The sequence below is a fragment of the Solea solea genome, chromosome 14, assembly GCF_958295425.1.
Source record: "Solea solea chromosome 14, fSolSol10.1, whole genome shotgun sequence".
NCBI lineage: Eukaryota > Metazoa > Chordata > Actinopteri > Pleuronectiformes > Soleidae > Solea > Solea solea.
In genome coordinates, this window is record NC_081147.1 from 4,115,802 (window position 1) to 4,141,320 (window position 25,519).

Here is a 25,519-nt window from a genome sequence, read left to right on the forward strand (position 1 = left end):
CAAGTTAACATGTGTGTGTCAATTGTGCCCTTCAATTCAAAGTTAAAATAAATACCAAATGCTCTAAAATACTGTACATAGGGGTTTTATTCTTCATTCAGGTATTATAAACATCTTTGACATATAGGATGTTAAAGAATGTTATAGCGTTATAGAACATAAAAAATAATGTCCGTTATTTTGCTGAGTAACTAATTACTTTTACAATGTGGTAACTGAATTACCAACTCAATTACTTTTTGGGAGAAGTAATTTGTAACTATAACTAATTACTTTTGTAAAGTAAGATGCCCAACACTGTAGGTTACCCTCACTTTGACCCCGCAACTGTATTTGTTCTGCTTTTTTCACGCCTCTAGCACTGTCATGTAGTTTCTCAACTTGGGTTTAATTCCATAGAACAAGACAACTAACACGCCCCTGTCTCTACGCTCGCAGCAAATGCCAGTGCACCTTTATCCTCTAATCTGCACTGTGACAGTAAGCCTCATGCTACTTCACTTCAACCATACACAATCTCACACTCTGTAATGCACACAGCGCTCTTTCCCCCCTCAAGTTAGGTGACTGTTAGTACTTGCAAATGTATATGAATTGTAATCCTCCAATAAACATTTCAGATGTCAGGAAGGCTCTAGACATGCTGCACACAAAATGAATCGTATTGTGGCCCATCATAATTTTGAAAATCCCATCATCATTTGTGTCATAAATAGGCAGAAAATGACATTTTAATTAGGTGAATGCCTTGAAAATTTTAAATACTTGATACCTAATCTTCTTGAAGACTTCAATACAATGTTATGATGTTTCAACTTCAAATAGCAAATTCACTTTAATTCAAATAACTTGCTTATTTACAGAAACAAAAATGGAGATTTTTTGGTTCTTTTAAGACCACTTGCGGTCCACGTGCAGTATCTCCACAACCCACCAGGGGGCTGTAGACTAGACTTTGGCAATCACTGCTCAAGAGGTTACAGTGACTATGCTTGAGCAAGTCATGAGTCTTGGATTACAGTCACTTTGCTGTGTCATCTTTCCTGCAGGCTACTGGCTTTCAAACTGAACTTATTCTTATACTTGAATACTGCATGAAGAAGACAGTAGACTAACTATGTCAGAACCCTTCAGGGCAAATCTACTACCTCCTCCTACCTATATCACTATACATTTGCAGTATTCCACTCAGGCCCATGTGAGAGCACATATGTACGCTATGCGTTGCACTACAAAAACCACCCTGTGTTACCATATAGCTGATGAGCCAATTACTGCATTTCGGGTAGCACTTGTCCATCAAAGTTTGTCACATGGACTGGAGGTTTCCAAACCCAAATCATAATAAAGCCTCTGAGTTATATCAGGATAAAAACAGCCTTAGAGGTGGCAGTGAGTTGGAATGCTGAGGTATATATCTTTTCCCATGACAGAGATTTATCCAGGTACTTGGGACTGGAGCAAATTTAAATTTAACTACACGTGGAGAGAAGGGACCAGGATCTAAATTAAGTCAAGACAGGAAAGAACATGTAAGTGAACTGAGGAGGAAATAAACACAGGTGTAATTTCTGTTTAAAAAATGTGTCAATGAGTGAATCCAAGAACTACTCACGCTGTTGTAACATGAAACAAGATTATATCCATTATAGAAAAATCAAGTGGTCGCCAGTGTTGAAATACTTTGCTTTACTGATGCGAGTCCAAGGACTGATGAGCAGCACCCTGAAGACCAGCAGGTGGGCAGTGGCCGGATACCACGATCACCGCGGTGCACTGCAAAACCGGCAACTGCCAACACTGAGGCTGTAGCTGTTAATACCAGCTTCCACTGAAAGAGGGATAGAGGTCACACTGGTTATGAAACGCGCCAGAGTTCACTGGCAAACGACAAACCCTCTTTCAAGCAGGCTAGATTTTGATTGTTTGGTTGACATTGGAAGTCTCACACCGATCCAAACTAACCATACTAAGGGGGTAACAAGTTTTCGATTTAACTATACTAAACGAGGCTGGTGAGAACGCACCCTTAGCTCACAGTGATCCTGGCTTCCTTTCCGTCTTGTAATTCTTAAAGTGTCAAATGAGCCACATTGTAGCATCAGTGTGGGACAATTATTCTCTCTTTGAGTCTGAAGTCGATGAAGAGGTTAAAACACAGCCACTGAAACAACCCTCTTCTCAAGAAGTAATTGGTTTTAAAATTGAATTTTTTAATTTACAGTTTATGATATTTGCTTATATTCCTTATAAAATCTGCCTTAGATTAGGACTCAGCAGGGGGGACATGATAGCATTTACTCAGGGATTATATGGTTCTTACTAACCTTATTTATGTTAATGCGTGTGCTATTTTAGTTGAACTGTAAAATCACAGCTTGAAGTATGCTGTATTTCTACATACCACGCAAGTAATTACATTTAACTGCATTTGCAAATTCACCTTTTTTCTTTCTGCAGCTTAAAACAACACCACCACTGTCATAAATTCAAGGGGCAAACGCTGCCCCGATTTTATTCCACAGATGTTTTCTTATAGATACCTCCCTGTCTTTTCCCATAGACCAGCCTTCAGCTTTGAATCTTCCCAATACCCTGTACACCCTTAAACAGCACTTTCTGCTGTTTGGAGTTTGGACTGCATCAGCACTAGAGCACAGCTGAAATAACAATGAGAGGTGCTTATGCCCATGCAACCAGTTCACTCATTACCCCTGGTTGCCAGAGAAGAGGTTTTCCATTCAGTAAGGAAAATGTCCATCTTCATCAGGGAAAATCTCATTGAACATGGCAGATGCTCAATTAAGGTCCCCTTTTAATGTAGAAGTTGATCTGCGGTGAAAGAAAGCCACATTATCCCCAATTTTACATTTTTGCATTGCCAAGAAACTGGTCTTGATGCTTCAAATTGGATTACAAGGCTCAGTGAGGTGGTTGCAAAGTGTTTAAAGCTACCGTTTAATTTTGTGTCTCACTGACTCTGCCTCAGAATCATCAAAAATGTTGTGTTATGATACCCAGATGTGTGATGTTTCACACATCTGGGGTTTCCCTATCCCTTCTTCACAAGTGTCACGGTATGATATGTAGTTTCTACACTTTCAGAGACCTCTCTTCTTCGCAATTATTCTAAACTTTAAGAGCGAGGTTGTCAGGGGGTTAGCAGATGACAAGAGGTGGCGAAGGAAATTTGATATTGGGGAGTGGTTCTGCGACAGAATGAGAGGAATACAAAGACAGAGTCAAGACTTGCTCCATTTAAGGTTTTAAAGTTACTGAAATGAGAAGTGAGGATAGAAGAAAGGAGATAAAATGTCACTTATTAAAGTTTCTAGCAGCAGAGGACGGATAAGTGGGAGGCAATATTACATATACAGTCACAACCATGCAAGTATCACTTTAAGGGAAATTTAATTTCAGGATGCTATGATGAAAATGGTAACATGGTTGTGTCTTTTTGGCAGAAAGTGGTTCCATTTTTTTACCATATATAGCAGTGTTATAATCTCTCCTCAGCTATTTGAAATCCTTCAGTCCATATTGCTATGCTTGTATCACGGAAGATGACAATATGCAAAGTCATACTTTGTATTGAAACTCCAGATTCTTGAAAATGCGTATCTTAATCAGGGAAAATATCCTTGAACATGGCAGATGCTCAATTAACATCTCCTTTAAACGTAGAAATTGAGAAAGAAAGCCACATTATCCCCAATATTACATTGTGTACATTGCCAAGAAACTGGTTTTGAGGTGGTTGCAAAGTGTTTAAAGCAACCGTTGAAATTTGTGCCTTGCTGACTCGGCCTAAGTCAGCTCTCTAAGATTAACAACAATGTTGTGTTACTGGTACTGTGTTTGGAGAAATGTCTGGAAGACACATGCGCATGATACTCGAGGTGTGACAGGATGTGTGATGCACCACACATATAGTGTTTTGTCAAAATCAGCTTAAATGACGATTTGTTTATATAAAACTTATGAAATGCTAAAATATGCATCTAAAACGTTACTTCTACATTGTTGCCTATAAGGACAAATCGAATTCTGCACCAATATATGGAGGATGAAACATGACTTATGTATAAATAAATATATAAATGCATACATGAATGTATAAATAAATTAATGCATAAATAAGTAAATGCTTTACATTTATTTCAAAATTTCTGTTCACCTACATTTATTTATTTTTGTATTTCTGTGTCCATATGTTAATGAGGTAGGAGGTCCTAACCTCAGTCAACAGCATGATTGGTTACAGGAGTGTGCTCGACTTACCAGCGGTGCTGATTCGTGTACAGGAATATTGTTGGATACCGCCCACTCAGCACTGTTGCAAACTCCTCAGTAAGGAAAGTCACTATTGGCTGTCGCCAGAAGTCACTAAATGACGTCATCGTCCAATTTGCATAATTGGCCATTTGCCTGATATAACTGCACGTGTGCCGTGACACGGTACAGATATCAGTACTGACACATTTACACCCTGCTCTGGGCAGGAACAGCGGCAGCCTGGATGCGGAGAGGTGAGGGTCCCCTCTCTGCTCTGACTGCAGGCTGGGACTGCGGCGGAGGCTACTGTGAGACTGACCGCCTGTGAGTGCTTTGGGAGGGGATCCCGGCAGCACCTGCTGCTTGTTGAGCACAGTAACTGCAGAATTTTGGCAAACACTGAGCAGGTCAGCCTGTGGCCTCCCGGTCGAGGCCATTCCGTTTACTGGAGCTGGTTTGCAACGTTACGCTACAGGGAGGAAGGCTTGGGATCAGGAATCGTTTGTCTGGCTCTCCGATTTGACCAATCGTGCTGTTGACTGAGATTAGGACCTCCTACCTCATTAACATATGGACACAGAAATACAAAATAAATAAATGTAGGTGAACAGAAATGTAGAATGAAATGTAAAGCATTTATTTATTATTAAATGTTTTTATTCATGCATTTATTTATTATTATGTATGAATTTATTCATGCATTTATTTATTAATTTCTGTATTTATTTATACATGTATTTATGCACTTATTTATTGATTTCTGTATTTATTGATTTATACATTTATAAATAGGAAACTGGAGCAGTGATGACATTTCCACAAATATATTGTTTTAACCATTTCAAAAACAGCAGGGGTGCCCACAGTCAGATGTTATTAAAATGATTATTCCACATGCAGTGAGGGCAAAATGGTTCTGCTACATGTACGACTTCTCCCATGTGTCCTGCTGAGCCTTCCCCATTGCGATTCAGGAAAATGACTTGAAGTCTGTTACGAAATGTACTTGTTTCATCTAAAAATATAGACAAAGAACAGGTTTTCTTTCAACCATGTTGACATGTTCTTTTCCCACTGTTTGACAACTCAATGTGCCTCTCTTTATCCTTGGTGTTCTATAAAGGGAGTAAAGGAAATGGTAAATAACCAGCAGTCATACACAACCTGTCAACAGTCTGTCTAATGGGATGTCCACAGCCATCAAAGAGTATGCAGAGAAATCAGATTGAGGACCCAAATGCATACGGTGTGGCGGACAGGCTGGTGAAGTGAACATACTTTATAGTGACAGGAACTCTAAACACAAAGTAGAAAACAGAGCTGAGGAACCTTACACTTTACAACTGAGACAAAAACCTAAATATATAGAGTGAGCTACAACAAGTAGGAGACAGGTTGCGGCTACATCCACACAACTCCTTTTCTACATTGACAAATGCATAAAGACTGCATCAAGAGTTCAGAAAAAGTTGCTGCTGCCTCCATTCTTGTTTTAAACATGTGTTTTAGCCAGGAGAGGCAGAAACGAAGACATTTTGAGATGATGATTCTTATTGGTTCCCCCATGTGTCATGAGGGAACCAATGCTGCGGTTTATTAACTGCCCATTGTGAAGTTTACATTCATATACGACAGACATGATAAATCAAATTGGAGGTCCTTTTCCCTTAAAATGATTTTAACCCTTAGTGCTCATGCAGCACAAATCTGTGCCGCAGGTGCACCTATGGTAAATTGCCGTGGGAATGATACCCAACTCCTTATATGGACATCCTGAAGGTGTGTTTTTATAGGATCAAGCATATGCCTAGGTATAGGTTCAGGCTTTAAAATGTTTTGATGTGTTGTTGAGTCAAAGTTATGATTAATTTTTCGTAGTGACATAAAGTAGCAATGACTGTGCAGAAGTAAAAAAAATACTGTTTTTCTTGTCTTTTTGTTCATAAAAAAACGAGGCAAGTGAACTTTGAACTGAAATGTTTCCAAATTTCACAAATTCAATCAATTTTTAAACATTTTGAGTACTTTTTGCGCAGTTGTGTTTATATAGTCGATGAAAATGAATTGTTTTCAGATTACGTAGGTTGTGCTGAAAAATGGTATAAGACACTCTATGCTGCACGTTCTTATAGCCTCTGTATATTATGCATGTTTAAACATAGTAATGTAAAAAAAGCAGCCAAAATGCTAAAAGGGTTAAAGAAAAGGAGTAGTGCTTCATTGTTGCTATTGTGTGCTTATTTTATAGTCTGTAATAATTGTATTTTTTTGTTTTCTGATGTTTTTTGTGACTGTCCAAACTGAGTTTATTTAAATTGAAATATTTATACAAATTTAACTCAATGCTCTTTTATAAATGTAACAGTTTACATTTCAAAAGTATGGTTTCCAGCTAATGCGCTCACAGATTTAGATTAAATACTCAGACAATGTCTCAAAGTTTGAGCCCACATTTGTCTTAACTTCAGTCATCTCCATACATAAGGGATCAAACGTGGAACTCACTAATTACATGGGCTGTCTCCCTACCCACCAGACTAATCTGAGGTCTAATGCATTAAACATGGCCAGCAGGTGGAAATGAATACTGCAGAGCCATTGAAAGAAAGTTTGCACGCTCATTTTTGGAAACACTGTTTGACTTTTTTTCCGGTGTAAAAGTGTGTCTGGGCCTATAAAGGTTATATTTACCATTTGTCTGGGTTACAGGAGAGGCAGAGGGCAACAGGGGACAACAGCAAGCACTGCTAGATTTCTGATGATTGTGGGCCAACACACACACACACATATAGATTATGATGTATTTTGGAGATTTAAACAAATGTCACTGCTGCTCGTATTCTGTGAATACAGAATACTGGGAAGAGGCTTAGGGAGAAGGGATTAGGAATGAATAAGACAATGAAGGCGGATCAATCGGAATGAATGTGTGTGGGACGGGAATCAATGTGGATAAATGGAGATACATGGGGACATGTCGCCATTTTAAATGATTGCCAAACAAAACAAACATAGAGAGAGGGAGGGAGAGAGAGGAAGGAAGGGCATGAATCATCATTACCTTCATTTCATTACAGTTTAAAATGAGTATTACGTCATTTATAAAAACCTAATGATACCTAATCAGACCCATCTGAGCCAAGTGTAGAAAAACAGAAAAGTGATTACCTAATGAGGAAATTGATGTCACTGGTATTGATCAACCACCTCCACATTATGCCAGTTAGTTCTTTAAAGCAACTCCAATCAATATCTTAACTGTTTTTTATATTAACAGTGAATATAAATATATATGAACAACACTCTGTATCGCTACTCAAACAAAGACACATGTATCTGCCATCAATTTCATTTAATTAATCAGAATGAATGTGTCATTTTAGCTCGTAAAACAGTAACCCAAGGTAACTTGGTGTAAATGGTTCTTTGTAGCTGCAGAAGTTTTGAAAAGGAAACAGGAAGCATCATAACTTGGATTTAGTTGTGTGCAAATTCTATATAATTAAAGAACATAAGACTTGTTTTTTTTTAACTGAGAGATAATCGTGTCAAATTAGTCAACAAAAATACTGGGTCAAAAGAAGAATGGAAATCACTGTTTGATACATAATTGTCTCTCTTGGGCGTTGAGAATTCCAAAAAACAACAACCAAAAAAACAGGTATAAACGCAGTTATTTTGTACATACTGTACGCAATCAAACGATAATTAACATTTAATAATCCACATACATGACCACAGGAACAAGCACCCACATGTAGAGCTGAAACGATTAATCGATTACCAAATTAATCGACAACTATTTTATAATCGATTCATCGGTTTGAAGCTTTTTTCACGATTAAAACAAGATTTTCGATTGTTTAAGCTTCTTCAATGTGAATATTTTCTTAATGTCTTTGCTCTGGATAACAAAGAAATCATTAAAAGTGAATCATTTTGGTTTGTGGACAAAACAAGACATTTTAGAACATCATCATTTCCAGGTTTGACGAACACCAATCAAGGTTTTCTGATATTTTATGGACCAAACGATTTATCGATTAATCGTGAAAATAATCGATAGATTAATCGATTATGAAAATAATCGTTAGTTGCAGCTCTACCCACGTGTTTCATTGCATTTCTTTTACACTCTTTTCCTTTTATGGTGTTTTTGATATGGACAAAGTTATTGTTTAAAGAAGGGATGTGAGAGATGTATCCGAGCGGCCTCTCTATGAACTGCCATGGCCAATTCTGTCACTCTCAGAACCTACTGTGATTGGTCACAGCCTCCCTTGATGCAACAGAGACTGTAAACAAATCCCAGATGAGGTGCTAAAGTGTCCCTGATCCTTTCATTCACATTATACTCAAAGGTTACAATGGAATAAATGATCAATAAATTGCAAAAATATGCTGCTTTCTGTACCTTTAAGACATTGCACATTAAGACATTACTCAAATATAACAAATGATATACACTAAAGTGGGAACTGGTAATGACATCACCCACGAGAATCTGAGCTTGTTTTGAAGCCTGAAGATTTTAATATTAAAATCAATACTTTGTAAGTGGAACAAACAATATTTTATACCTATTTACAAGTTTGGTACCCTTTATTCTGCCTGACAACATTAGTGCATATTCACTGTGACGGTAGTGCTTTTGGGGATTTTAGAAGTTTGATTTTACCTTAGCACTTGCACTATGACCTGGGTTAATTCTGTCTGAATCCCTTTGTAATCCTGCTCATTAGACTGTAGTAGCCAGGTGACTTCATGACGCAGCTATAATTGGTACATTTAGTATGATTAATCGCTGCTTATACAGATTTGCATACATGAGGGCCATGGGTCAACCAGTTGTTAATGTGCGTGCCATCCACCATTGGTTAAATGACCATTTTAGACCAGTTTATAAGAAAAAAACAATCTTCAGTTCTGTGATGATAGATGTGTCGGCCAAAATGTCATCTGAAGGAGAAAATACTTTCACAGAATGCACACTGACCACAGGCATGAAATCAATGGATTGTTTTCAGAGCGCTCACTACAGCAATTGACCATAACTGACAAGTAATTACTCTGCTTAAGGAAAGACGGACTCAGTCTCGTGTCCTCTTAAAACCACAGTATGAGATAGAAAATCTTAGTGTTACCATTGTGTCAGGTCTAAAAATAACTCTGCCATTATCCTAAAAAGATACTGCAGCATGAACACTTTCATGAAACCCCTCGGTTGGACTTTCGTACCAGTCTTTTTTACATTCGGAATACCACGGCTCACTTTTTAATGATGAAGAACCTGAACCTAGCTTCACACACTTACGCCTACTACAGACTGGGAGATTTCAGGAATCATTATAGACAGAATATCATTATAAATCACTGTGTATGATGCCGACACCTACTGGATACATCAGCTTTGAAACAAGTTAGCAACATCATCGCCTGAGACACAAGTCGGTACGCCATTAACGTGTGCCAATCCTAAAGAGTAGAAGAAGATGAATCACACTCTGCCGATTGTTCAGTTAATGTTTACAGAGAAAAACTTCAAAGATGGAACAGTCCCTCCATACACATTGTATCCCACATGCTGGCATTCAGTTTTGCATCTTTTCGACTCTGTGGCGCTGATTATTATATCGTTTCATGTTGCATTTTTATTGGCCACTGCGATGCTTTCAATGCGGTACTCTGTACTCAGCTCAATGTCAGGGTCTTACAGTATGAAGCAATGCATCCACAAGTTCTGCAAATTTTTCTCAATAAAATCCACATTGAAAAACCCCCTAGAAAAGAAGTAGGCAATTTCAGGGACAGAAAAAAAACATCAGTTTCTGTGATGAAGATCTATCTATAAATTGCAGGAACGTCTGTCTGTCTCTGTTATTCGCATATCTCTCGAAGTGATGGTACGATTGATTGAAGTTTGACGTTGTTTGGTAAGTAATGCAAAAGATATCGTTAAATATATCGGTAAAAGACGCACACATTGGCTTGCGCTGCTCTACTGGTAGCCACTCCCCCTCTCACTCACACAGCACTGTGGGCTACCTGAGAGGATAAGCGGGCCAGAATTGAATCCGTGGGTAAAAAGTTAAGATGTGTGGGTGATTATTATGTCTTACCTCAACGACTCTCTGAATGTGGTGTGCCTGCATTAAAATGAGTCCGCGGATTTTGCTAAATGCAGTTTGCTTGCGCTACAATGAGTCAGTGGATTTTGCAACAACACGCCAACAAACACAGGTATGCAGTGGCTATTAAAAACTATGTAAGACATGATGTGCAATAAACTGACACTTCGAATAGCCGACTTTTGAGAGTCTTTAGAATTTGAATAAACAAACGACAATTCTGACTGCAAGGTCCCAAATTTAAACAAGCGATAATGGGCCATTTCATTTAAGAATCCCACATAACCAGCTACAGACAACAAGTGGCAGACAGAATAGCATCTTGCCACTCGAACAACGTCTAACAACGAGCACTCAAACACACCAAACCAACAATTACTAAAAACACAGAAAAAAACAGATTTTTCACAGGCACTGCAGACCCTCCCAGGCTGCTTTTTAGGACCAAGAACATGCAGAGTGTTGCCAATAGCTACATGTGCGTTCATACCCGGTAATAGTGACTCGTATCTGACTCAGATCAGATTTTTCCAGGGCTGTGGACAGAAATCCAGTCACCAAATTCCAGTTTCCCCTAAAATAACCTTAAACATATCTTATTTAAATACCTCCTGCTTCAATATAAAGTGGTCTCACAAATATGATGTTTTCTGTTATTTGCATGCCATGTTTAGAGGTCAGTCATATTCAGATGTAAAATACTAGTCGTTAAGAATGTGAACCATAAAAATCTGATCTGTAATTAATCGACTTTGGAATCGCTTTTGAACAATGTGGCTGGTAATTTGAACATATACCCTATTTGCAAGTATCTCATACAACCCTACTTCCTAAATCCGGAATTTTAAATAAATGAAATACTGTTAATTGGGGAGTTTTCAAGTGTTAGAAGGTTTTTTTTTTTCTCTACTTCAACCACAGACACTTAATAATTAATCTCACTCTGTGAGCTTGTTAACTTCTACATTTTTTTGAAAATTCAAACTAATTTATTAGTAAAATTCAAATAGGCGCTGGCACTTGTATGTCATTTTTGTCCGGAATTGAAGATTCTTAATGATGATGTCACCACTTTAAGTGTGAAGCTTTCGTATTAAGATGCCATTATCACTGACTTTATTCCACAATCTCATTATTGCTCCTTTCCTGTCAGACTGTGATAAAATGGTCTGTGAGCTCCATCACGCTCACACACTCGCACATACACATCTACACAGTGTTCTCAGCTCTGTGTAAATACTAACGCAGATGCAGTCTTGACAGAATTCAATATCCCAGCTGAAATTAAACCCCTTGCAGGCCTTAATTGCGCTGAAATTGAGAGTGAAAATGTAGGTGAGAGCTGATGAGGTGTGTACATTCCTTCAGTGATGTCTTATTTTTCCTCATTTTACTTCATTTAAGATGCAAAAAAACAGGGGAGCATACAAGACAGGGGGGCAAAGCCTCATTAGTTTTAGGTAGAAAAGATGTGTCTTTCTGAGGCTGAGGCCAATTTTAAAGTGCACTGTAGAGGAGAGGAGGAGACAACGGAAGCAGGACTGAACAAATCAAACTAGAAAGGATTAGCCAAGTGTAATAAAGAGTGAAGAAGAAACAGGTGTAAAGGCAGAAGTAATGCTTCTGGGCAGGAGACGGCAGCTAAAAAAGTAACTACAGTATCATCTATGCAAACCAATTAAATGAAACAAAGCGCAGCTCAGTTAATTTCTCAATGCCAAGGCTGGAGCTTGTGGTGGACTGCAGCAAAAAATAACAGTGTGTCCAAACCCAGCACGTCCCAGGGACACTGCCTCTCAAGCCGTTTAATGAGGTGTCGTAATTAGTCTTCCATTCAGTCCTAAAATCTTCATTTGTTTAATTAAAACAAGCGGAGAACAAGTCTGTCAATGCCAGGAGAAAAGTATCTGCAATGCAAATGAACTTGTTTCAACAATTTGCTTTTATAAGGTGTTACTTGATTTTGCTAGTATTGATGTGATCAGCGGTGATGCATTGTGTTATAAACGACTATCAAGTCTAACGATGTTTGACATGAGACTAATTTATAAAAGAGAGCTTGTGGAAACTAAAACAGTAAGAAATGGAGATTAAAAACTTTGCAGCAGAACAGTGCAAGGCATTGGCCCAGTCCCAATCTCCCCTTTAAACCCTTAAAGTATATTAAGTAATAACAAAACCCACTAAAACAGTGTAAAATATTGAAATCAAATATGTTGTTGTGAAAATCGGTGTGAAAATCTACTGCCGCTCTGGTCAAACACCAGCTTCTGCATTCAAATTTTGCCTCAGCTCTCATCCCATGTCTTGGCATTTTTCAAAATCGGGCTTTGGGCAGAGTTAGCTACAGGAGAAGGGATTCAGTTACCCTTTAATTTTTGAACCCTCACAGACAGTCTTTCTCCAATTTTCACATTACTATCTGGACATAAAAACAAATACAACAAAGAGTGTTTCAGCTTTAATAGAGGAAAAATTACTAGATAAAAAAAAGAGAGGACATTTCAGAGCAGCCTCTTTGGTTCTGAAACAACGGGCCTTTTGAACAGCGGCTATGTAGGCATGATTTACTGGGAAAAGCTCCGACATCACTGATCACATTAATGATGGCTGACGTTCAGCTCATGTAAATCAGGACAGGGTGAAGTGCATGCGCCCTGAAACTGGAGAAGCTAAATAGGACTCAGCCATCATGAATTTCATTATTTACCCCTGTGATTTTCCTACAGTGCCCGTCAAAGTGGCTGCGGTGCAAAAGGCCCAGGCCCATCGGGTGCCACAACCTGACCTATATTTGCTGCCACATGATTGGCTGATTGGTATTCCACACACACTAATCAAAATTAATCTCACTGAGCTCATGTCAGGATGTGCACACAGACAAACAACAAACCACGTGTGCTCCCTGAAAATGTCTCACTTTGTGTCAGTTCATTATTAATGTTGTGTGTGTGTCAGTAACAGAGAAATGTGTGTCACAATTTGCACCAACTTTAGCACATACACCTTCGTAATGTAGTTTAAAAATGATGAACAAACCACCTAACGCCAAGAACTAATTAGGTGGCTGAGTTTGTGTGTGTGTGTGTGTGTGCGCGTGTTGTGGCCATAAAGACATCTGTGACTGCAGTCGCTGCATCATCTGCTCAATAAATGACTCTCCATTGTTTTTTAATGTGATATTTTACAACACCACATCACGCCGTGGACATTTAGTGGTCGTCTGCCTTGACGACAAATTCATCCCCCGTGTTTTACTCAAACTCTCATAAAAAGGGGGGGCACATTCCCCAGCAGAAACCCTGCATGTGCACTTTTCAGGGTTTTTTCTAAAGTAAAGCGACGCGCATATTCAGCAGAAACACAACAGGATAGATCAGCTAACATTTGGCATTTCTGTTATTATAATGAAGTTATTCAGAGATCATATTTCACCTATACTGCGCGTTGGTGGAAGTCAGGTAGGAGTTTTCCCATTACTTATAATGGATTATTCATTTAGGTGCTGCACTCTGCACTGAATGGCCCTCATTTTTCAAAGAATGGAAAACTGTGCATACGGTCATTTCCATTGGCATTCATCAGTATGAAAGAGTGGAGGCAATGATAAAATCTGACATCAAGTCTGAACTCATGAACACAGGTTTTCACATCAGGATGGAGCCGAGGTGCTGGGTTGGGGGTCACTGTCTTAAATCAGCAGGGGGAGCTCTACAAAACACACCCAAGGCGTTTTCTTTTCCAGCACCTCTGCTATTAAAATGCGAGAACATCACCACACCTGGGAGAACATGCAGATCTTATTATTAAAATGCCTACGCTAATACTTTTTTTTTTTTTTTTTTAATTATTACAGGAGGTGCGTCTGTGTTTCCTCTGCTACTTATGCCTAGAATTGATGGGAACCCAATAAACGTTACTACTGAGTGCTACGTGCTCGTCCGTCACATTGATGTGAGTTAATGTGAGGCTATTAACTATACACATATATTATGTATTTTATGACAATCTCGCAAAGTAAAGCTCATGCCACTGCTTCCTCATACTCTAAAACTGGAAATCTAGCTCTCACATATGCACAGCCATTGGATGGTAACGGTAACGGCATATTTAAAGTTGGAGAAGCTAAGGTGACAGTAGGACTTGAGGCACAGTCGACAAATTATGACACCCTTCTCTGTATACACTATGAGAAGTGTGACTTCTAACGTTTATTATATATATTGGCCAGTCACCAAAGGATTGGAAGAATGTCTACATGTCTTAAACTCTGAACTGTGAATATACAGGGATGTTAGACTTAAATTACTATTGTTTTCAGTTGCCACATTTTTCACTGAGATCTGTGAGATACGACCATTTCAAGAATCACCCATGAACGTAGTCTCGAGAGGATTTCTGTGCCCATATCTGAGCTGGTATAAAAACTGTTTTAATAATATAAAATGTTTAAGATCCTAGAATTAGGAGCAGTGGGCTGCCAAACTGAGTAGTGCCCAAGGAGCAATGGGGGTTGGGTACCTTGCTCAGGAGTACCCCGGCCCTTTTGACGTGGTGGGGAGTTGAACCGGTGACAAGCCAAGTTCCCTTTCCACTTGGCCATGGGCTGCCGTTCACTAGGCACTCCTTAAACTGCTTTAGGGAGAATTTTAGTCCCATCTTTCCTAGATGGCCAGGAAAGCACAACAAAGACTCCAGGTCCTGAGAATCCTCAGAAGGAATCACATCAACCAGAGACTGCTTGTGTCCTTCTACCGCTCCACCATGGAGAGCATCATCACCTACTGCCTCTGTGCATGGTTTTCCAGCTGAAGGGTGGCTCACAGGCAGGAGCTCCAGAGGGTCACTCAAATGGCTGAGAAGGTCACCAGGTGCCCCCTACCCACACTGGAGGACCTCCATGGTTCTCACTGCCTCAGGAGGTCCACCCTCCATGGCCATTTGCTGAAATTGAAACGTTCAAGAAGACCACAGCACATGTTGCGAAGGGGAACTTAAACTAAATCACAGATCCACCTGAACAGGGACTTGAACCCTGGACCCTCAGATTAAAAGTCTGATGCTCTACCAACTGAGCTACTCAGGCTTCGACGGGTAGATTAGGTGGACACAAACTTTACCTGGTGGACAACTTCTATAGATGAAAATGCTTGGGATGTATTTAGATAACCATCAAGGTGTTTTAGACTGGAGAAACCATCATTCAACAGAGGAGGTGGACTAAGACCCCAACTATCAGCCACCTACAATGCTGTCGCGAGCTCTCTTCTAAGCCACACAATAGTAGAGTCTGACTCTCAGGTGACCCACAGAGGCTCGATGTGTGAATGGGGTGAAGTCTGCCATCTCTGCTTGCCTTGTTTAATCTGTTATCAACTGTGTGGTGATGCATTCTCTGCCCCTGAAGAACAGAAATATTAAAGAGATGTGTTTTTTAAACTGGTGGGTACACGGCTGTATAAATAAAATGGGACCAACGAAAGCTGCTGATTCAGAGAGAGTTGTTGTAAAGGCTTTGTGTGTGCGTGTGTGTGTGAGGTGAAGTGTACTTGCATTTGTTGCCTGTTTAGGACCTCACCTGGCATTAACATTGACTTTGTCAGGAGTAGTAGTCCACATGGAGATCAAAACCTGGTTCTAATGAGGCAGAATGGTTGCAGATAAGTGTGTGTTATGCCGGTGTTCTTATGTGTTTCTGATGCCCCACCCCAGTAACGATTTTCTTAAAGTATGTTTGCGCCACAGATTTTCTACAAATTCTACACAGTCGGCACAAACACGATGAAATAAACAAGTCAGCAGCCAAATGACTGTTAATCAGCTATTTTACTATTGTGTGCACTTCTTGTAATTTCAAAGTGCTGTACACACACAAAAGAAAAACGGCATTAAAACTGACAGCAATGTTGCTTTCTGAAACAATTTGTTCTCCAGGCAATGCACATCTCAACTTTGGGGGTCAAATAGAAAAAAGCACAGAAAGGTCACCCTACAATTCATTTACATAGCAATTTTGCAAAAAAAATGAATGCAATTCAAAGTTATGTAGGATATAAAGCAATTGAAAAAAAAATAATGAAATAAAAAAATACATTGAATTAAATTATTAGTTCAAAATTAAGGTTTTGAGAATGAGAATTAATGTATTTAACAATAGTACAGTCATAGAAAAGTGTGTAACATGTAGGGCAGTTATTGGCAGAATATACTAGCCATGACTTTGTTTGTAAACGTACTAATGGCTTTAAAATTAGGAAAATAATTTAGATTATATGGCCTTAGAATAGCCTTTTATATGTAGTTGTCTTTCTGAGGCCACCATTTTGTGCCACCGTGTTTCTAAAGCTGCCTGAACACACAAAACCAGCCAAAGCAGGTGTTTTCAAGCAGAGGCTCCATATCCATATGCATTAGAATGGCTCCTTACACATAAACCCATTGCATAAAATAATAACGGAAGAGGAAAAGGCACAGCGTGGGAGAGTGGATTAGCTTTCACATGAAACATTTAGTCCTGTTTTACTCTTTTCCTTTCATTTTCAAACCAGTGCCACTTATTAGAAGTCTGCTGAAGACACTTGTGAGATTTAGACAAATAGAAGTAAATCAAAGACCTCACTTTGATCACATTTGTGACCACTTCAAAATAAAAGCCAAGCTTTAATGCATTTAACGCAGCAGTGAGCTTAATATCGCAGACCAAAGATATCGAGCGTTGTCTCACCTTACGTCGAGTGTAATCAGCAACTGGTCAAACTGCTGCTTGCCAATAACATCACCCGATTTCTAAGGTTCATAGCGCTGACCTTTATTGATTTTTAGGGGTCATTTGGTTTTCCTTTGAAGACAGCTCTATCTGGTCCGCAGGTCAGATCCTGCCTTGGGCTGTGTATTGCCAGGTCAGAGTAAATGATGATGGAACACACACACAGAAATCTCATTAAGGCCTAACAATAACATGAAACAACATTAACATCAACAAGAATATCACTGATATCAGCGCTTCCCAAACACTGAGTCGGGGCCCACAGGTGCATCGCAGGATGTATTTGTTTGGGTCCCCAAACACATTTGTTGAATTTTCCTAACCTTTTAGTCAAAAATTTGAGTATATGTATTACATAACATTTTATTTTACTCACCAAACATCTCTTTTTGAATGGTTTGTTTACTGATTAAAATTCTAATTAGGTGTTGCAGATATAGCTGTATTGTGCAATTGCATGTACATTAAGTAAAATTTGTTTTTATGGCCTTGCCTATGTGATGTTGTCCTTTTCTATTTGTACTTGTGTTTTTACTACTTTTATTTTGTATCCTTGCTTTTGTGTGATGTCCTTTTTTCTCTTTTTGTTTTTTGGCATTTGGTGTTTTGCCATCACGTTGTCTTGTCTCTGGCTCTCTTTTCTTTTCTTGTTTTGCTTTGCTTCGTCTGTCGAAGCACTTTGCAACCTTGTGTTTCGTAAAATTTTATTCACACTTTACATGTTGGGGTCACTTAAGGAAAAGTCATACAATTTCAAGTTGAATAAACAACATTTAAGGGGTTTTCAAAGCTGGTAAACACAGTTTAGTGTCATTTCTGACCTTGCAAAAGTATTTTTTACATCTTAGACCAATTTATCTCCACAGCGTACCACCACGTCTGTCATAGACATTTTCACCACAACAAAAATGAGACTTGTGGTGATAGAATAGCAAAGGGAAGGATGCTGCTCAATAGATATGACACTGGACATGCACAGCTGAGTGTAAATGGTCGTTTTACAGCCATTAATAGAGGACGGAGGCATTTTACCTGGTGTGGGCTGTTGCATGGTCACCGACTGTGCAAGGGCAGGGACCCGTTAAGCAGCAAAGACACACTTCAGTCTGTCGTTAAGGTCACTGGCGAGCTCTGAAAGGTTCAGAGAAAAAAAAAATAATTGCTATATCGCACATGAGGAACCAGGTGGGGACGAAACAGAAAGTGTTGTAGAGGCACAAGCCTAACATGTTTCACACTTTTGAAAATGCCACACAACTCTCAGTACAGCAACAAACAGGCAAGCAACTAAGTGAATTTTTTTCCGTAAAGACAGAGGGAGACAACAGCGATATTGGGCTAGTAAAGCGAGACGACTGCAAACAGAGAAGTGTGCATGGAATGTGTCAGAAGTGAGTTACACTGGTCAAAATAATCAAATGTTCAGCTGTTTGACGGGAATAAACACGTCTTGTTTTTGCGCATCATACAAATATTGTTGCATCAAAATAATCAAGGCAAAATAATAACAACGGAAAGCATCTCCGAACGTTCCACAGTACAGCTGTACACCTAAGAAACAGCTCTCTGCATGTTTATATAAACAAATGGAATAATTAACACAGAAATTAAGTGCAATTAAACCTAATCACATTAAGAAACATAATTAGAGTCAAATGAAGTGCCTGACTTAAAACAGACAAGGTATACACTCACACTGGCATCACACAAACATCGGTATCACTTGTGTTGTCTTTGCAGTTTTTGGCTTGAATTTCCTTTTGTTGCTCCATTTGTCACCACACCGTGTTATGAGGGGCCTCATAGGCCATAATTCCTTTTTTACCTCACACATACACAATTTTACCTCTTACATTCACTTTTTTAGCTCTCACATTCACTAGTTTTGGCTCTCACATCCACAATTTTACCTCTCACATCCACAATTTTACCTCTCACATACACAAAACACCTCTCACATACACTCTTTTAGCTCTTACATTCACTTTTTTTAGCTCTCACATTCACTATTTTTGGCTCTCACATACACTTTTTTTAGCTCTTACATTAACTTTATTTAGCTCTCATATTCACTACTTTTGGCTCTCACATACACTTTTTTTTAGCTCTTACATTCACTTTTTTTAGCTCTCACATTCACTATATAGTCAGAATTATATGATCTTTATATGATGGAATTTGTATAATTTGGGCACCCATGGGCAAAAATATAAATTGGCGCCTATGGCCATCGGTGGCATGTTCGTACTGCTACGAAAGGGAGTTGCGTTTGTGTGTTGAGTTAATGTTAAGCAGTATTTGCCGAGCAGGCTTCTATTTAGTTGACATCTTTTAATCTAGTTTGAAGTTTAAAGAGACTTGATCATAGCCGCTAAGAGCAATAAAACCTTTTTTTTTTTCATTCCAAAGTTTAGTTTTTAGTTTTGATAACCTACTTTATGTATTTAATTCTTCTTTCTTGAGCGATTCCCACTTATGTTCACATCACTGAGGCCATTTTCACGCTTTGACACCGAGTTTCCCAGAGCAGCAAATGAGAGGGGAAGATAAAAGCCGTCTTCTTTTTTAGATTTAAGCGCTCCCAGGAGATCGCCCGCAGCCATGTGTCTATCACTGATTCTGAAATGTGTGCATTTATCCGTGACTGAAATCAGTCAACTTTTCCTGTGTGAAGCTAAGCACAAAACATGTGAGGACCGAAACCTTATTTTGTCTATTTGCAAGCTGCAGACCGGTACATCCCAGCGACTCCTAGAAGACTAATTAAAAAGTAAACAGTCAATGTTTTTATTTGTCTCGCATTTCCCTCTCGCTTCACAAAACAGTGAGGTATGTACCTTGCTCTGGCTTTTGAGCTTCTTGCCTGCCAGCACAATAACACACAGTGGTGCTAATTGATTAAATTCAAAGTGAACTCATAATTCAATAACCACATAGCTCTACCACTAAACAACACTTTTTTTTCCCTTCTCGGTTCATTTCAGGACTTTCTGGATTTTTTATTTTTATTTGAAGTCAGTATGAACTGCAGGTTTTTCTGAAACTATATGCTCAGATTAGCAAATTAGGTATATTAGAAGTACAGATATATGCAAATTACAGGTCCATACAGATTCTAAATTCTTGTTTTAACACCTGTCAACATATTAAACCTCTTTTTGAAGAGGGGATTTAGAATATTTTAAACTCCCTTGATCAGATAATACGTCAACAAATGTCAAAGTCAAGTTTGCCAATGTTTTAGCAGTGGGATTTAATAAATCAGGCTGTGAAATATGAACAAAACAAAAGATCTTTGTGTTTAGAGCCAAGAGCCCAACAATATATCATGCAGGCTGTCACTAAATATCAAGATGCATAATATAGTGTATTATTTGCCAACTACATATCGTTCCATAAGAGACATGACAATTATCATGACATCATGATGGAATAACGTGATATAATGTTGCCCATGTGGCCCAACCCCAAAGTTAACCTTTTTTTTGTCCTTGTCCTGACAAGACGAGACCCTCAGTGGCCCCAAGGTCATTTAAGGTTGAGATCACTGGTTTAGAGTATCAGAAGAATCTCTTTAAAAAAAAGTAAAAATGAAAACAAAAAACATCTATGTCTATTTTGTATGATGCTTTTTTATTTTTATTATTATTATTATTATCTCTAATCTTAGTATTTGAACATAATAATATGAAACATTGTGTGTTCCACTTATGCTGCTATAGTGCTGTTCTTTTGAGTTTTTTTTTTTTATTTATTTTTTTTATTTTTTTATTATGGACATATTCAGTATGGGGCTGGTATGAGGGTGTGGCCTTGCTGGCTGAACTTGACAGGAATATGATTTTGTGGATTTGGAGGAGTGAGTGTCTCCACACCCACCTCCGTCTCTGGAAGCACTTCAATCAGCAGTTCTAATTTATACGATATGTAATATAAAAGCTTTCATTATATTGGAATAGAACCAACCCTTTTCACCAGACTGAGATATCGACTTTAAAACTGCATTTGTGATGTTGATGTCGACACTTTTGTGTTATCTGTTGCAACCTTTTACGCATCGAGATGGACATAAAGAGTCTGGAAAAGGTTAGAATAAAAGGCTACACTGTAAATGATGCGAATACACGGAGAACAGAGTTCTGTGAGGACATAAAAACTGGGTCAGGACCAACAGATGTCCGTATGTTTAAAAGAATGTGCATACAGTTAACTTTTAATTAATTTATCACACAAAGCTCTAAATTACTCACTACTTCCTGCAAAAATGTGCTCATGTTATGATTTAAATTGTTATTTTGGTCAAAATAGTTTGCCATCTTAAATACACCACTCACTATCATTAGTAAACATTTACCTGAGGAGTTAACGGTGTCAATCAAAAGTTTCAGGTCTTCAATACAACATTTTGTAGATTACATTTAAAAGAAAATAGACCATAATGCACAGGACATATGAGTAGACACCAATGTGACACATCTGGTATTATCTAATTGGGGCAACAAATCAGGAATCTCAAGGCTTTAAAACTGGAGTTTAAGTGATTTAAGTAATTTTGTGAAGACTCGAGAGCGAAAGCAGAGGACGACGGCACTGAAGACAGCATATCACACCATGATTCATGTGCCGTAATAAATTCAGGGCCATTACAGTTAATAACCAGACGGACTGAATCCTAAGTTTCACACTGCATGCATGTGCAGTGTGTGATGGTCTCGCATGCATCTGTCGTTCACATCAGGTGCGTGCCTCCTGCTTACCTGCCCGTGAACCTTCTGTGCAGCTTGTACTATCTTTTACATAGCGTTTACTTTTAAAATAACATCTTCAAACGCCAGGAGTCTTGACTATGGAGCGCTACATTATGCAACAGATATATTTTACGCCGACTTACTGTACTGACATGAAATGCATGAAAAATAGATGAGAGTTCTATTCCAGATGTGCATGCACTTCTCACAGCGTGAACAGTCTTATTAGTCAACATGAAAAGAGAGATGTACCGCAGCCAAAACGTGCTGCAAACATATCCAAAGTAAAACTGGCCTTATTCGTGCACCACTGCAGTATGGACCTCTGCAGATGGCATGCACAGCAGCCACAGAGGTGTTTATGGTCGGAAAGCAACGCACATCAATACTGAATCACTAGATATGTCACATCTGCTCATGCATATGGTGCCAACATTAGAATACACACAGTTAATTGTTGTTTTTTGTTTCATCTAATAAGTTCAATTAAAGCAGAAAGGATGTGTGTAATAGATGTGGGGAAGTCTCTGTGTCTCACACTGAGTTTAATTAAGCTCACATGTAGGTTTTTCCTAGTGTTCCTTTACTAAATGTTTCTCTCCAAGAACTGAGAACCATGTGATTGTCAGTCCTGGTTTAATAGAGTTTCTTATGGAGAAAAATCAGCCGGGACAGTTTTCCCTCGGACACATCCATTGTGCATACGTCGCATGCATAGACACAACTCAGGTGTATGATGTAGGGCTGCACCAACTTATGGAGCCCTTGCGTCATGCTCCACACATGATGTTGGCGTGAGCCACCTCAGGCCAGATGTTTAAGTTCAAACACAGGCGAAGCACACAGGATCGATCTATCTATTTGCCGCTCACTGTTTTTTTTCCCTAGTTGAAAGACGACTCAGCCTGACACTGACCCACCATCGCCAGTAGCCAAATGTTCAGTACAGGACAAAGTTTCCCTTCAGACGAGATTTTTGATCTCACGAGCCAGGGCTCTAACACAGCCTGTGCTGCGGTGATGTCACTCTGCAGGTAACCTGCACGACTCCCATGTTGTTTCCTTTTTGCTCCGTTTCCCTGATCTCAGCACGGGAGAACACGCAGGCGGGAGGTGCCTCATGTTTCATGTCAGAGCAAAAGCTCAGAGTGTTGTTTCACTTGTGAATTCATTTCATGTCTGTGATGTACACATGCTCTGTGAGGCACAGAGACATGCAACGCCATCATGCTGCTACGTCTGTGAAGAATGCCTTTGTTTCCTCAGTTTATGATTGAAGACCAGTGAAGGTCCATGTTAAAGACCGGAGGGGTTCGGCCTCCTCTAGCTGCCTGTGTGATCAGCTCTCCTCTAAACAAGGCTCTGTTTCTTTCCCTCACTCTGTCCATCTGCCACGCTCTCCCTCTCCTCAATCTATGTATGACATTGTCAATGGAAACATCATCATCTGGATGTTTGATCTCAGCTCCACCTCCCTCTGACACACATGCTGCTCTGTCTGCGTTTGAATCCATGTTAACCGTTTGTTCTCAAGTGGGTCACGACTCTGGATACAGTGTGCAATACTGGTGGCCCTTTAATGATCAAAGGAACAATTAAGGTTTTCTGAAGTGGTTGTATGAAGTACTGTCCGGCCTGTCCAAGCTTGTGACATGGACACTAGCTTTCTCTGAAAAGGGTTAGATTTCCTAAAACTACTACTACTAAAGCTGTTAAAAACATTCCTGTTTGAATCTACATTAATCTAAGACTATGCTTGCTGCTTTACCTTGAAGTCTGACAGGATTTTGGAAAAATTGGACATTTATAATTTTTCCAGTCTTCCTGTCTTACCCTACAGTTTTGCCATTCGGCACCATTCAGATTTCATCGAACACAATCTCCCATTTAAAAGACTTGTTCTACCACTGGGCCACCATCAAGCCGCCAATGACACTTACATTGTATACTTTGTTGACTAGTGCACTTACATTTGCCAAAATGTTTCAAATACCGTTCAAATCCATAGAAAAAAGCTTATTCACTGTAACAGAACTGTCTCATTTTGGTTGCCTTTTAATTATGTCATCCACTTCACCCCTATCTGCTATAACTTATGGAAGAAAGCACTTAAAGTCCATACATCACAGAATACATGAGTTGTTGATCCACTGCTGCATCCATCAGTGAGTTCAAATGTATTATTTTGTGACTTCCATGCTCGAAATTCAGAGTTCAATTCAAAATGACTTAAGTCATTCCCCAAAAGGCAATTTAAAGGCAGGCGGGTCTGCAAACAAACAAAACTTTAACACCAGCAGCTCCCCAACACTGTTTTTCCTCTATGGCTTTTAGTTTACAGGCTTTATTTTCCAGTCAGAATCAACTAAGAAGAGTGAAATCAATCAATTGACCCACACATTGGTAACATATTGGGAACTTCAGCATAGATTTTACAATGTGAGATTTTCACTAAGTGGCTGAAATGCATCCGTGCGTTCACTGATAGTGATTCTCAGACTGGTTTCTGGTCGGGATGAGCTGATGCAATGCTCAGTATTGGTATCTGTCCAATACCGGTCAAAATCACTGGACAGGAAATCAGACAGATAACACAAACAATCCAAAAATGACTTTGCTACATGCTTCACTGCACATGTCTGAAATAGCTTGTATATGACCAATATTGAGTTTGTGATAACGGTATAATATCAGACATGAAAAAGTTCATGGTGAGGTCAGCAATTACTGTGTGTCTACATTTCAAAAGCCATTCACTATCACTTCAAGGAGAGCTCATTTGCCCATGGGTTTACTGTCACATTAGCCTAGCTGCGTGTTAAGATAGCTCAAAGCAGCATTGAGTTTAAATCGCTGCGGGAATGTGCTGTTAGATCTGTTCATTTGTTAATCAACGATAACACTTTCACAGAACTGTTAACATCACCTCATCATCACCTTTATGTTTCCATCTGTTCTAATGTTGTGTAGCTGTTGTGTTTATAACTTACAGCCTGAAGGGGAAGGCACTCAAAGGCTTCTAGGACATTTTCACACTGATCTGAGGGACTCATTTATTGGCTGGAATGGACGAGTGTGGTGGGGGTTAGCGTGGGGTGAATGGCTTTTTTGTCGGCATCAGAACAACTTCGTGTGACAGGAGAGAGACATTGATGTTCCCTGACGTTATTACTTTTTGAGTTTTTTGCCTCCCAGGAAAGATTTTTTTTAAAGAAAATTATATAAAACGCTCCACCTACAGCACAGGTGTCAAATTGGTGGCCCGCGGACCACATGTGGCCCCCCACTTAATATCATGTTATAATAAAAACATGGCCACCGACCTCACCGTCTTTTAAACACATTGTGTAGCTGATAGAATATAATATAATACATGTTTGCTAGCAATGCTTTAATAACACATACAACATTCAATTACATATATAAATTAGCTTTTTGGGGCCCGAGCCATGAATGGCAGTGGCCAAAACGGCCCCTGGCACGAATTTGTGTGAGTAACCTATTGTTATCCTTCAGCTTCGTGGCTTTCCGGTCACATAAATGAGAGGCTTCATCCAATTTGTACTAGACACACCAAAGGTGAAAAGTTGTCGAAAGGTTTT

At 39.2% G+C, this 25,519-nt stretch overlaps 1 long non-coding RNA gene and 1 other non-coding gene across 2 annotated transcripts in view; both read right to left on the reverse strand.

Annotated features, from left to right (window-relative positions):
- Positions 1–15,416: 15,416 nt before the first annotated feature.
- Positions 15,417–15,489, reverse strand: trnak-uuu (transfer RNA lysine (anticodon UUU)). Its single transcript has one exon. It is a non-coding gene; the product is annotated as a tRNA-Lys (tRNA).
- A 2,723-nt stretch (positions 15,490–18,212) lies between these two features.
- The window catches only part of LOC131472869 (uncharacterized), a 94,686-nt gene continuing 87,379 nt past the window's right edge, over positions 18,213–25,519 (reverse strand). The window contains exon 3 of the long non-coding RNA XR_009242142.1: positions 18,213–18,300. This is a non-coding gene — a long non-coding RNA (uncharacterized LOC131472869). The remainder of the gene's footprint in view (positions 18,301–25,519) is intronic.